Source organism: Anoplopoma fimbria, chromosome 13, assembly GCF_027596085.1.
Source record: "Anoplopoma fimbria isolate UVic2021 breed Golden Eagle Sablefish chromosome 13, Afim_UVic_2022, whole genome shotgun sequence".
Taxonomy (NCBI): Eukaryota; Metazoa; Chordata; class Actinopteri; order Perciformes; family Anoplopomatidae; genus Anoplopoma; species Anoplopoma fimbria.
In genome coordinates this window covers 24,023,827-24,035,592 of record NC_072461.1, presented here as the reverse complement: position 1 = coordinate 24,035,592, position 11,766 = coordinate 24,023,827, and positions in this window count along the sequence as shown.

The window sequence follows — 11,766 nt, the reverse complement described above, 5'->3', positions numbered from 1 at the left end:
CCCTCCTCAAACCAGCAGGAATGCATCCTCCTGCCACAGGCCTCTCCGGACAGACCGTCATCTCATGTTACTCCGCGGTTCTTCTCCTTTACTTTGAACCTGACTCAATTTAACTTTTCCAAAACAAAGCTCTTGTGGGTTGGGGGTTGAAAGCAGGGTGACAGGGTCCTGTGTGGCCGATCCCTGGGAGTGATAGGTGGGGGTCCAGCTAATTGAAATAACCTGGCCTGCTGGACCTAGAAGCCTTTGAAGTAGTTTGATTCATGTGTACAGTGTTTCCTAACTACCTGGTTGTGCAATGCTCCATCCACTGCCGACTCCTGCAGACACTCGACTGTAGCTGCTGCTCCGTCGTGCCTCAGGGACTCATGGGACCCTGATTGTTTTATCACATTAATGTCCTTTTTTACGAGCTAGATAAGTACACGTGCACCCACTTCACATGTGTAGCGAAACGGGCCCTGATACCCTCACAAAGGACGACTAAAGCCTCCCCGTGTGCCGCTGTCTGAGGTCTTTCTACAGTATCGGCTCAGATTTGACTCACTCACTGTATAATCTCTTAACTGGGTGCAAATTTCCCTGCTTTCATGTGTCAGTCAAAGCTTATGAGGGAGGCAGTGGAGCAAGCTGCTGCGTCTCTTTGCAGAGTTCGGATGCTGATTAATTGCGAAAAAGATGAAAGTAGAGGGTTTTTTTCTCTGTGGGGGCCTGTTCCAAACCCGAATGTTTAAGCTCGCTCACCATCCCGACAACCCGGCGTAATTAGTTCGCTCAGATTCAAACAGAAGTAAATACTACTGTGTTCTGTGGAAGCATGTTGCTTTCACGTGGGACTTTTCCCATTTTCTCAGATCTGCTCCACATCCCTGGATTATGAAGAAAGGCTTCTGAAGTGGTTTTTGGATGAGGCTTTTGTTTTGGGTGTGTTTATAATTTCTTTTAAATTTATGTCAGCTGCAGCTTTGCAGGTGTGCTTTGTCCCTTACCACCTAATACCTCATGGTTAAGCAGCGTCTTCTGATGTTAACTCCTAATTTTAAGGCGTAGGTTGAAATAAAGATGGATTTCGGGATTAAGGTGTTTGCCCAAACACAGAGTTTTGTTACTGGCAACACTTAACACTTAATTCTGAGGAGTTTTTTTGAGTAAAGTCAGTTGATTCTAAGGTAGATAAAAAACACAGATCTTTTTTCTTTTTTTTTCAGAACTTTGTTGTATTTTAATATTTTCTGCTTGGCAAACATAGGACAATCCTAAAATAGATGTGCTATTAGAGAATAAATCAAAATAACTTCTTTCACTGATGGTCAAAAGCTTGCGACATACAAAAGCCAAAATCAAATCAAAGACAGAAAATATAAATATCTTGTACATGTCAATATACAGCAGAAATATGTACATAATTATATTCATACGTTTGCAAACATTTTGCCAATACAATGAGAAACAGGAAAAAAAGGGTAAATTAGATAGTTACATTATGAAGATAAAATAAAATAATTTGAGAGCTTTCTAAGATTCTACATTTCTAATATATCCTCAATGATATGCATTCTATGAGTTCATTTTGCCATTATTAAACTTCTTGCATTGTCTTTTTCCAATTTCCTGAGATATGCTTCATTGCACGTCACTCTCAGAATTCAAAATATTTACAAGCTTAATTTATTGGAATATTAAGAAGCATAACCGATCAGTTCAGAGCTGTTGCTATAGAAACAATGCTCCTGTAGAAGCCACTAATTAGTAGGATATCAACCATGTTTTATTTGCAATGTCATGGAGAAGCACTTCACTACGCACAATGGAAATGTACTGCAAATGGCTCGTACTGTGTTCACACTATGAGCGACACGTCATTTAGTCATTTACAACGGCCGATGACATGAAGCTACAAACTGACATCCTGCGCTGCGTGACGGGTTACAAATCAAAGTTGAGCTTGTCTTTACTTTTTCAGCACTCACACACTATTGACGTGGTGAAGAGGTACGTCTCCACAACTTCTGTTCAAGGGTCTTCTTCCGGATTTCAAACGAACCAACATTGCGGCTTTTTGGGAAACTTTCTCTTATACTACAAAAATAGTTCAACCGCTTCTGAAAGCCAGAACTTGGTATTGAGTGTTTTCAGAGGTGGCAAGTCCACATTCGCAATGTTTATGGGATTAGTTATTACTCCACTCTTAAAATGTTTGTGTACACAGTCTTGTAGGAAACCACCTCTTTTTTTTCATTTTTCCAATTGTTGTTTTTTCTTTTCTCAAATGTTTTATTGTCACCATTCATCTCGTTGTCGCTTCGCTTGGTTCCATGCTTAAAACTCCTTCTATAAGGAATTTCTGAAACATCAATGGACTGAATGGATGGGAAATTCTCTTCTGGGACCGTTGGCGTTCATAAAGTGCGCGGTCACTGTTGAGCTCTATTGGCAAACCGAGCACACTGAAGTCCACTGTGCGACCCGAAGCTGAACCTCAGCTGGTTTGAGGACTCATTGAAGTTGCCCTTCAAACACTAACTGCTCCTGACATAAACACTCAGTATAACTTTATCACTCCCAGGCCAGCTACTAGTGTTCCCCCGTTTCAGTCGTCAACATCAGAGGCTGAACTTTATCCCCCGAGGCAATGTAATCCACTCAGCGACCAGCGGCCGTTAGGACCCGAGGCTCATTTTTCATTGGAGTCAGTTCTTTTTATAATGGAGCACGTCACTCTCCCAGGCCACAGAAAAGGCAGATACCTCACTTTACTACACCACAGATGAGCGTAGCAGAGCAAAACAGACCCAGCATGCCCAATCCAACCCTTACAGATGTTCGTCCTAGACCATGCCCAACACAGGAAGCCATTAAAGAGCAAATCAATCAGTCGGGAGTTTGGAAACCGGGGAGACAAACCTCCATGGAAAGCTTGTGGAGGGGCACATTGCCAGGGGAGTGAGATGCACTACGTAGCTTGGACCAAATATAAATTCATTGCAGGCTCTTGGAAACTTGTGTTTTCATAAACACGAGAACAGGGTGGAAGCGATTTTCCCGATTTGGAGTGATTCAAATGCAAAGCAGTGCAGTGCACGGACAAAAGCGAAGTGAGGGGAGAAAATAAATAAAGAATTGTTAGCGTTCCGCTTTTACTTGCCTAGAGGGGAAATATTTTCAAAGCTCATTCTCATCCTGAGAAATCATTTTAGTGGCGATAATCCTCAAACATTCCCCTCTGATTTTCTAACTGAAAGGAATACAAACCAATTTCAAAAGCTTTTTATGCACAGATCAAGTGCTCTCATGAATAAATATGTGCATCATGGCACTTCTTCTCAGCATGCAAAGATGAAGTTGTGTTCCGTAGTGGTTGTTTGTTTCCCTTTGAAGGAGTTAATTCCTGACAAACACAAATCCCTGTGACCCTGCTTCACTGCTCTCCTAAGCCCTTTATTTATTTATTTTCTAAAGTTGACCCAACCTGCAGCCCTTGTGATTTAGTTTCATCTGCTTCAATCAGATCCAATTTAGAGGCCACATGTTTTATTTCTGTGTGGTCTTTCATTTAGTCAGTACGATCTCTTGCATTTTCAGCAACAGGTTTTAAAAAATATATTTTTTTTTCGATAATAACTATCCCAGCCAGGGAGATCATGCAATCCATCCAGTGCGTTCGTGAGTGAGCGTGCAACTCTGTGTCTGTCCGCAGCTAATCTCCCATTCTGCTTGGGGTGACTCGCACTTTCTCAATTCATTTGTTATTGACGGTTTTGTACTGCCGTTGACTGTGAGTCGTTTGGCTGACAGTTAACGGAATAGATTCTGGGTTAGGCTAACAGGTAACGCAACCACCAGTACTATAAGTGTGCAGACAGCGTAATTATGTTTTTGGCAAGATTGTATGAAGTGACTTATGTGTCACATTTGAGCCGAATACCGGCACACATCTCCGCTTGCTTTTGAGTTTGAATGAAGTGTGTTTTACGACGCCTTACAGCACAATGATTTCTAGACAGGAGGTTAGCCAGTTGTGGGTTTTATTAATTCAGTCTCACAATACAGCAGTGGTCGTTGCAGACACACCTGAGGAGATCTGCACCTTTCTAGTTAGATGTGTATTTTCTCACGTCATTAATTTATTGTCACATAAATTGCCAGACATTAACATGGCGTCTTTTCAAAGGAGAACCTTCAATCACTAGATGTAATCTGTCAAAGGAGAACCTTCAATCACTAGATGTAATCTGTCAAAGGAAAACTTTATCCCCATATACCTTATGAGTAATTCCCTTGACGCTAGATTTATGATAGCACCTGTCTGTTAGCATAAGTGAACTGCCCCAGCAGGCATGGGAATTCCCATCAAATCCAGCCCCAGAATCCCCGAGGATCATCAAGCACTTTGTTCTTGCCATCAGAGATAAAGCTCTGCAATCCTCCCCAACCATTACGCTTAATGATCTTCTTAACAAGCCGCGTTACGCCAAAGCTAGCTCCAAGAAGAAAGGCGACTTCAAAGGGGCACATTTTCATCTAAGCTTGATTTGTGCGGCCCCCCCACCCCCCACCCTTTTCTCCTTATCATGCACTGTGGAACTTGTCCGATGCACAGATATGATAAAGAAGGAATTAAATCTCTGCTCTGTGTACGTGGAGTTTCATCTTTGGATTTGTTTGTGGTTGTCAGTGTGTGGGTGTGGATACAGTCTGAAACCCTGCAGTCGTAGTGACACCTTTCAAATGAAGTCATATCAGGTGGTACAAGCCCGGACTCTCCTCCATCTCATCTTTTATTTTTACTGACATCAGTGCCTCAATGAAGAACATCTTAATTTTCAGTCATTGCAACATGCAGTGCTTTTTCCACATTCATTTGGTGCGAGCAGAATGGTAGTCTGCTCAGTTTACATCCTATTTATTTTAATATGAGTGCATGAGATGACAAACTCACAATTGTTTTTGTAGAGTCACTTTCAAGACTTCTACACTCAGTTTTGTATCTAGTTAGCCCACATTCTTAGGCCCTTGAGGAAGGTATTGTTTACTGTCTAGACACACTTGTTCGTTGTATCTCGGTGTGTTCTTCTCAGTGTGTGCCCGTGCATATACCTGCTTGTGGATGAGCGATTCATATCGCAGGGGCATTGAAGGTCCTCTATTTTTCTCTCTCAGGCTTATTATGAATTCTCAACACCCTGATTCATCATGTGATGTCTCTTCCTAAGCACGTCTGAACCCACAAGGTTGAAGATCTCATAAGTATGCATGTCCCCGTCCCTGTCCCCTGTGCTAATTGAGAAAACACAACAGCCACAGCAACATCAGGTTCATTTCTTGTTATTCACATTTATGAGGGAGGGAAGAGGAGTTTCACTTTGTTTCAGTCCTGTCCTTCAGAGTGGCTTCTGAACTGCTAGACAGTGCTCAAGCAGTAATTACTACAAATTGCCAACATGCTTTACATACAGCACTGTACTCTTTCTTTGCTCACTAAACCTAATACCTTTTAAGCTAGTGACTGAATTAACATAGTACCAGGTAGTAAAGAAACTTTTCCAGTCAAACAATGGTTGCAATGGATCCTTTTTTGTGCCCCCAAAATTGCTATTTGTATGGTTTTGCTGGCAGCCAATCACCACATGCGTTCTTCGAGTTAATGTGATGTGTGATTGGCCCACTGCTGCAGAAGCTAGAACCCATTCGGAGGATTGTCCGCAGTTGGTATCGGTATCTTAAAGGGCACTGGTATTAGAACTAGCATCGTAATCTTTTCCAGAAAATGAATAGGCAACTATTTCGATCAATTAATCGTTTCAACATTCGCTGGTTACAGTTTCTCAAATGTGGGGATTTAGTGCTTTTGAGAATTTTAGATTGCTGAATTTCACCTTACTATTTTTTTTGTCAGCGTACATGATATACACCTCTGAAGTGCACTGATTACGAATGAAACACAGTCTAATTTAGGCAATTCAAATAGAGACTGCAGTAATCTCTTGCTGCTACTCCTGTGAAGTGTCTGACTGTGTAATCCTCTGGATGCAAACTGAAATCTTCCAACTTGCTTTTCCTTCAGTTTCAGTATGATTTGCTGCCAAGGATTTGTCATGCTTTCTGAATTGAGTTTTAGAAGATTGCATGGAGGACACAGCCTCCACCGACTAGTTTCATGTCATAATTGGGATTGAGATGTAGTGGGAGACGAGCCAGGCATCAGCCCAACGTGGTGTATTAGCAGCAACTGTGCAGGGGATCGCCTTGTTCACAGCTTGGAACCATAAACCTGCAAATATACATTTTCTTCCTGGATCCTGTGGCCTGGAAATCGGATCATGGATTTAGTTACCACCGACATGTGACACTATGGGACTGTTTAGCTGCTGAAAAGAAACATGACGTCAAGGCGCTTTTCATCTTTTCGTTCGGCTCTTGTAAACAATGTAGCCATACCAAAGTTTGCATCCCCAAATGTGTTCCTCATCAGCAGTTTACACTTTGCATATGGCACGTTGTGGTTTTCACATTGCATTCCCTCAATGGAGGAAGCCAAAAAAGACGTCCATCAGAGGATGTTTGCAATGTTGTCGAGTTTGACATGGGTGGGGAGTGTAAAAACAAGTCTGGCCCCAATATACCCCACAAAGCTCAAACCGCCTGGAGTTGTTTGTTCCCAAAAAAAAAAGCATTTGGATTGAAGTTGACTCAGTGTGGTGACCACTTTCTTCAACTCTTTGAAGCCGAGGCTCAAAAAACTCTCAAAAGAAAACGCACCACTCGCGAATGTAAAGGACACATTATAATTGTATTTGTTCTGTTTCAGCAAAACAAGGTTTCCCAGTATTTTCCAGAGCCATCCATTCCCAAGTATATATTCAGAATCTTTTATTGCAGCCCAAATTCGAAAACTTGTTTTGAGTCCACATTTGTGTCTTGTTTTCCACGTTGTTCTCCAACACGAAATAGCTCCGATGCTTTACCGATAGCAGCTAATTTTTCAAATGTGGTGTCTTTGTCAGCCCACAACTAAAAGCCATCTCAGGACGATTCCCACAAAACTGGCACTGGTTGGGGTCATTGTTTCACGGTGGGAAGTTCTCTGACTTGTGGCTCTTTACCTGGACTGTGATGAGTTAACGCAAAGATATTTCTGACTTGGAAGAAGGGTGATGGTGATGTCCTTATCTTTGTTGCAGTAAAGGGCAAATCTTATTTGTTCTATTACATCAATCACAAGCATCAGGAAATTTAAGTTATACAGTCTTTCAGACAGTGAAGCAAGGATCAGACTACAATTTTCAACAGTGTGATATGCCACTTTTTTGGTTGTTTTTTCATATGTGATATTCCTTCTTAGTAGAATAACCTATTGTAGTTTAAATATGTTATTCAAAATTAAAGCTAATTGATTAAATAACAGCCAATATGTCATCTTTCCGTTTCTCAGCACTACTGCTACTGCTGCCAACCTGATCCAAATACATTTTACTGCATCACCCAATAAATCAGTCACGTTTATAGGATTTCCCAAAAATGGAATGTTCACTTACGCAGAAACTAGGCTCTGGTTTACGAGGACCGAGATGCTTAAAGTTTGTTTTTTTGGTTTGGTTTTGGAACTTTTGAGGCTTCTTGGTATTTTTTGCTCTTTCGAGGCTGGTGGCCAAGGCGCGAGAAACATGAATAGCTGGCGTCCTCTGTGGTTAAAAGATGGCTGCTGAGTTGATGTTTTACCAGCCATTCTCATCTGGTGCTCAAAAGTTTACTCTTCCTCTTCTCCTCTGTTCAAACTGGAGAAACAAAACAAACAATGCAAGGTAATCACATCAACTCATGCAGGCCGTCATCTTAAAGGATGAGAGTTTAATGTTTCTTTATTCATGTTTCTTCATTCTATATCAAGTTATGGGCTTAACTGTGCTAGTATAAAAGGATCATACAGTTATAATCAATAGAATAAATCGTTACAGTTTGGGACTTATTGGCCATCATCATCGTGGCATCATCAGTAAAGCCAATGCGGAAGTGTCTTAAACTTGCATTCTTTCTAATGGCCATCAGGGGGCGACTACTCCGGTTGCAAAAAGAAGTCTGATTGTGTAGAAGTCTATGAGAAAATGACCTTACTTCTCACTTGAAACATGAGTTATTGGTCTTAATCGCTAGATTCTATTTGTCTTCAATACGAAATGATTTTCATTTAGTAAATTATGGTCCCATTTAGAGTCAAATAGACCATAAAGTGGAGTATGTTTTAGGGCGTGGCTACCTTGTGATTATCACTTACAGAGCTGTGTACAACGTCTCTACCACAGTGTCACTCCTCTGCAGTCCAAATATGGTTACTACCGTTCACTGGTTACAAAAAATCCAAGATGGCGATGGCCAAAATGCCAAACTCAAGGCTTCAAAACCCCAGTCCACAAACCAATGGGTGATGTCACCGCCACTGCATCCATTTCTTATACAATTTAGGATTTTTAACTCACCTGCAGTTACCTGCTTAGCCCGCAGAGCATGGTGACATTGCTAAAAACAAATGAAACACGAGCAGTCAGACATGTTTTGAACAAACCCCCAGGTTAGCCTGGAAGAGATAACAGAGGCAAACAGTAAACCTACTACTCAATCTCTCTGTTGTAAACATCCATCACAGTTTACAGACAAGATTTGAACTGAGGTTCAACTTCAACTTTTGAACGTAGTCACAGTGTGCGCACTGTGTGATGCAGGATTTTTATAGACACATTTTTACTCTAACCACCAACTAGATAACTTCCATATTAACCTCCAATTACGTTGTAGGGTACAATGTAACCAAAACTGATAGAAAAAAAGCACAAAATATTACAACGAGACCCAAAACTGTAATGAACTTATTTACAGTAATTTGGTCCTGATAAAAACCACATGTTCCATCCACATCTCATGCTTCCTCTGCCTGCTTTCTATTATTTCTCCTTCTCGTTTTGTGTCCCTTTTAAAGGAGATAAAGGCTGAGCAATGTTACAATAAACATTCCAGAGGGTGTCACCCACCCGGAGCCTAATTAGAGACCCGGGAGGCCGAGCAAGACGGATGACTGCTGTGTGTGTGTCAGCGAAGAGAGGCGGAGGTGGAGGAGGAGGAGGAGGAGGAGGAGGAGGAGGAGGGGGTTGTGGTGCTGCAGCAGCTGCTGGTTACGTGCAGGTTGCTGGGTGTAAACGTTAGCTTTTATCTTGGCTTTGAACACGGCTAAGCTCAAGGGCCTGCACAGGTGTGTGTGTGTGTGTGTGTGTGTGTGTGTGTGTGTGTGTGTGTGTGTGTGTGTGTGTGTGTGTGTGTGTGTGTGTGTGTGTGTGTAGGGGATAGGAGTTGAGAGAAGATGGTGGTTGGGGGGTTGTAGCTGCTGCAGATAGGGCCAGAGGCAGCCATTTGTCAAGGGGAGCCCACCTCAACAAAGCTTTGCTGGGGTCAGAGAGTGACACCATAATGTGCGTTGTGTTCTGTGTGCAACCGCTAATGATGTGGATCATATAGACAGTGATGTGGCCGCGTAGGGGTGGTTGGCCGGGTCGAACAGACTTCAGACAACAACCAGATGCTTCGGTTGAGTAATCGCGCGTTGACTCACTGTGTCAGCCATTAGGAGTAGACGCGAGAAGTTGTGCATCAATGTGTGGCGCAAGCGTGTTTTGTTTTTAATTAATGTAATGCAAGCGAGCGACGGCATAGATTATTTCGGGCACTGAGGGACAATGATCCGGACAACAAACAGTTGTCCGGATCATTGTCCAAAAGAGGGAGAAAAGAAATCTGCATCCTCCTTCTTGTCAGGTTCTTCACCTAAATGAAGCCTCAGAAGCAAATTTTCAGCATACTAGTTTGAACGGATCGGAACATATTTGAACACTTGGATTTGTTTCATGTGCTCAGGTTTTGAAGGCCCTGAATTCCAAATTCAGAGTATATAAGGGTTTGCTTCCAGATGGCTCTGAACATGGCAACGGGTGAGCTGGCGGCTAGAGGCTAACAGTGCTAACAGTGCTAACAGTGCAAATAACAGCAACAGTGCTGACAGAGCTAACAGTGTTTACTTGAGGGGGAACCGGATGGTTTGGGCGGTGTTTGAGCACAGTGCAGAGATTTGTTAGCCAGTGGGGCACACACACACACACACACACACACACACACACACACACACACACACACACACACACACACACACACACACACACACACACACACACACACACTCAGGCCCTCACAGCTACTTAAACAAAGAAAAGAAAATCTTGGATAACAAAACACACAGAGGAAGAGTGTCTTTATTCTCTCTTCAGACAGACATTAACTTATTATATATTTACAAAACTAATGCTCTGAATTTTGATTTGTTACCTTTTAAGATATCGGTCTGAGCTTTCTGCTATTGGAAAAAGCTGAAAGCGTTGCGGAGTCTTTCCAGAAACAACATGCTGGTTTCACTGGATAAACCACAGACTAATGGACCGTGATCAGTTTTCATTTGAACTACTTCTCACTCAAGCTGCAACAGTGATGTTTATGATTCAATTACTGATAAGTCTTCCATTTTCTCCTTTTTTGATTAATTGAGGAATTGTTTTGTCTGTAGAATGTCAGCAAGTAGTGAGACCACAATTTCTCAGAGCCCAAATTGAGTTATTCACGCCGTTGTTGTTTTTCAGACCAACAGTTCGAAAACCCAAAGATATTCAGTCTACTTTCATGTAACAAAGAAAAGCATCAAACCATCATATTTGAGTACTCAAGTTTGTAATTCAATCAAATTCATTGATTATCAAAGTAGTTGGATACACTGCTCTCAGTGAGGTCTGTGAATTACTGCTTCTGGAAAGGCACTCCGCTGTTAAATGTCGCTTTTAATGCTGTGAGCGCCACAAATTAATTTCCATTCACCTTTTATTGTATTGAAGTGGCTACTGAAATGTCAAAGACTCCAATCCTGGAATAAGAAACACAAAAACTAGCTGTGCGGTTTGATACCATTACAGGAAAAGTTTCTCTTTTTGTAATCTGAGTGAATTGACCCTCGCAATGTTGTACCTCTCTTTCAGATGAGACCGAAATGAGATGGCTTGTGACAAAGGATTCGAGAGCTTCAGGTACAATGCAACCAAAGATTCTCTCGGATTGCCAAGAAGGAAAGAGAGAGCCAAGCGCAGAGGGAGAGACGTAGTTTTTTCCGTAAAATTTGGCATTAAATATTCAGGGCCAGGCGCTCGTGCTTACCCAAGAGAGAAAACAAGGACATGACATAGTCTTGGCTCCTGAATTTGTGAATTCAAATGATCGGGGCCAACTTCTAATTCAGCTATGCATAACATCCCATTGGCTGGCAGGTCAGGGATGCCCGAGTACTTTCCAATACATCTCTGTGGATTATTCTGGCTGTGACCTCCACCCTCCGTCTTGCATAACAAAGCAGGCAGGACACACCGGCAGGGCAAAGGGCTCAGCTGCTCGCCTGCCGCATCCATCCGTGCTTATGGTTAGACATAGTCCACACGTGGAGGAGGATCTCTGGATACTCGTTATCTGACGTTCTCAACCCAATGAAAAGCAGTGTAGTCTAAAAATGCAGATTTTTTTTTTTTTTTTTGGGGGGAATTTTTGTGTGTGGAAGTGTCAAGTTTTATAAGGAGAGCGCAAAAAGACAGAGAAGAATTACAGTAACTCCAGCAGACCACAAGGAATGTGGCCAGGCAGCGTGTGTAGACATGCCCAACATGTGATCTCACACACACACACACACACACA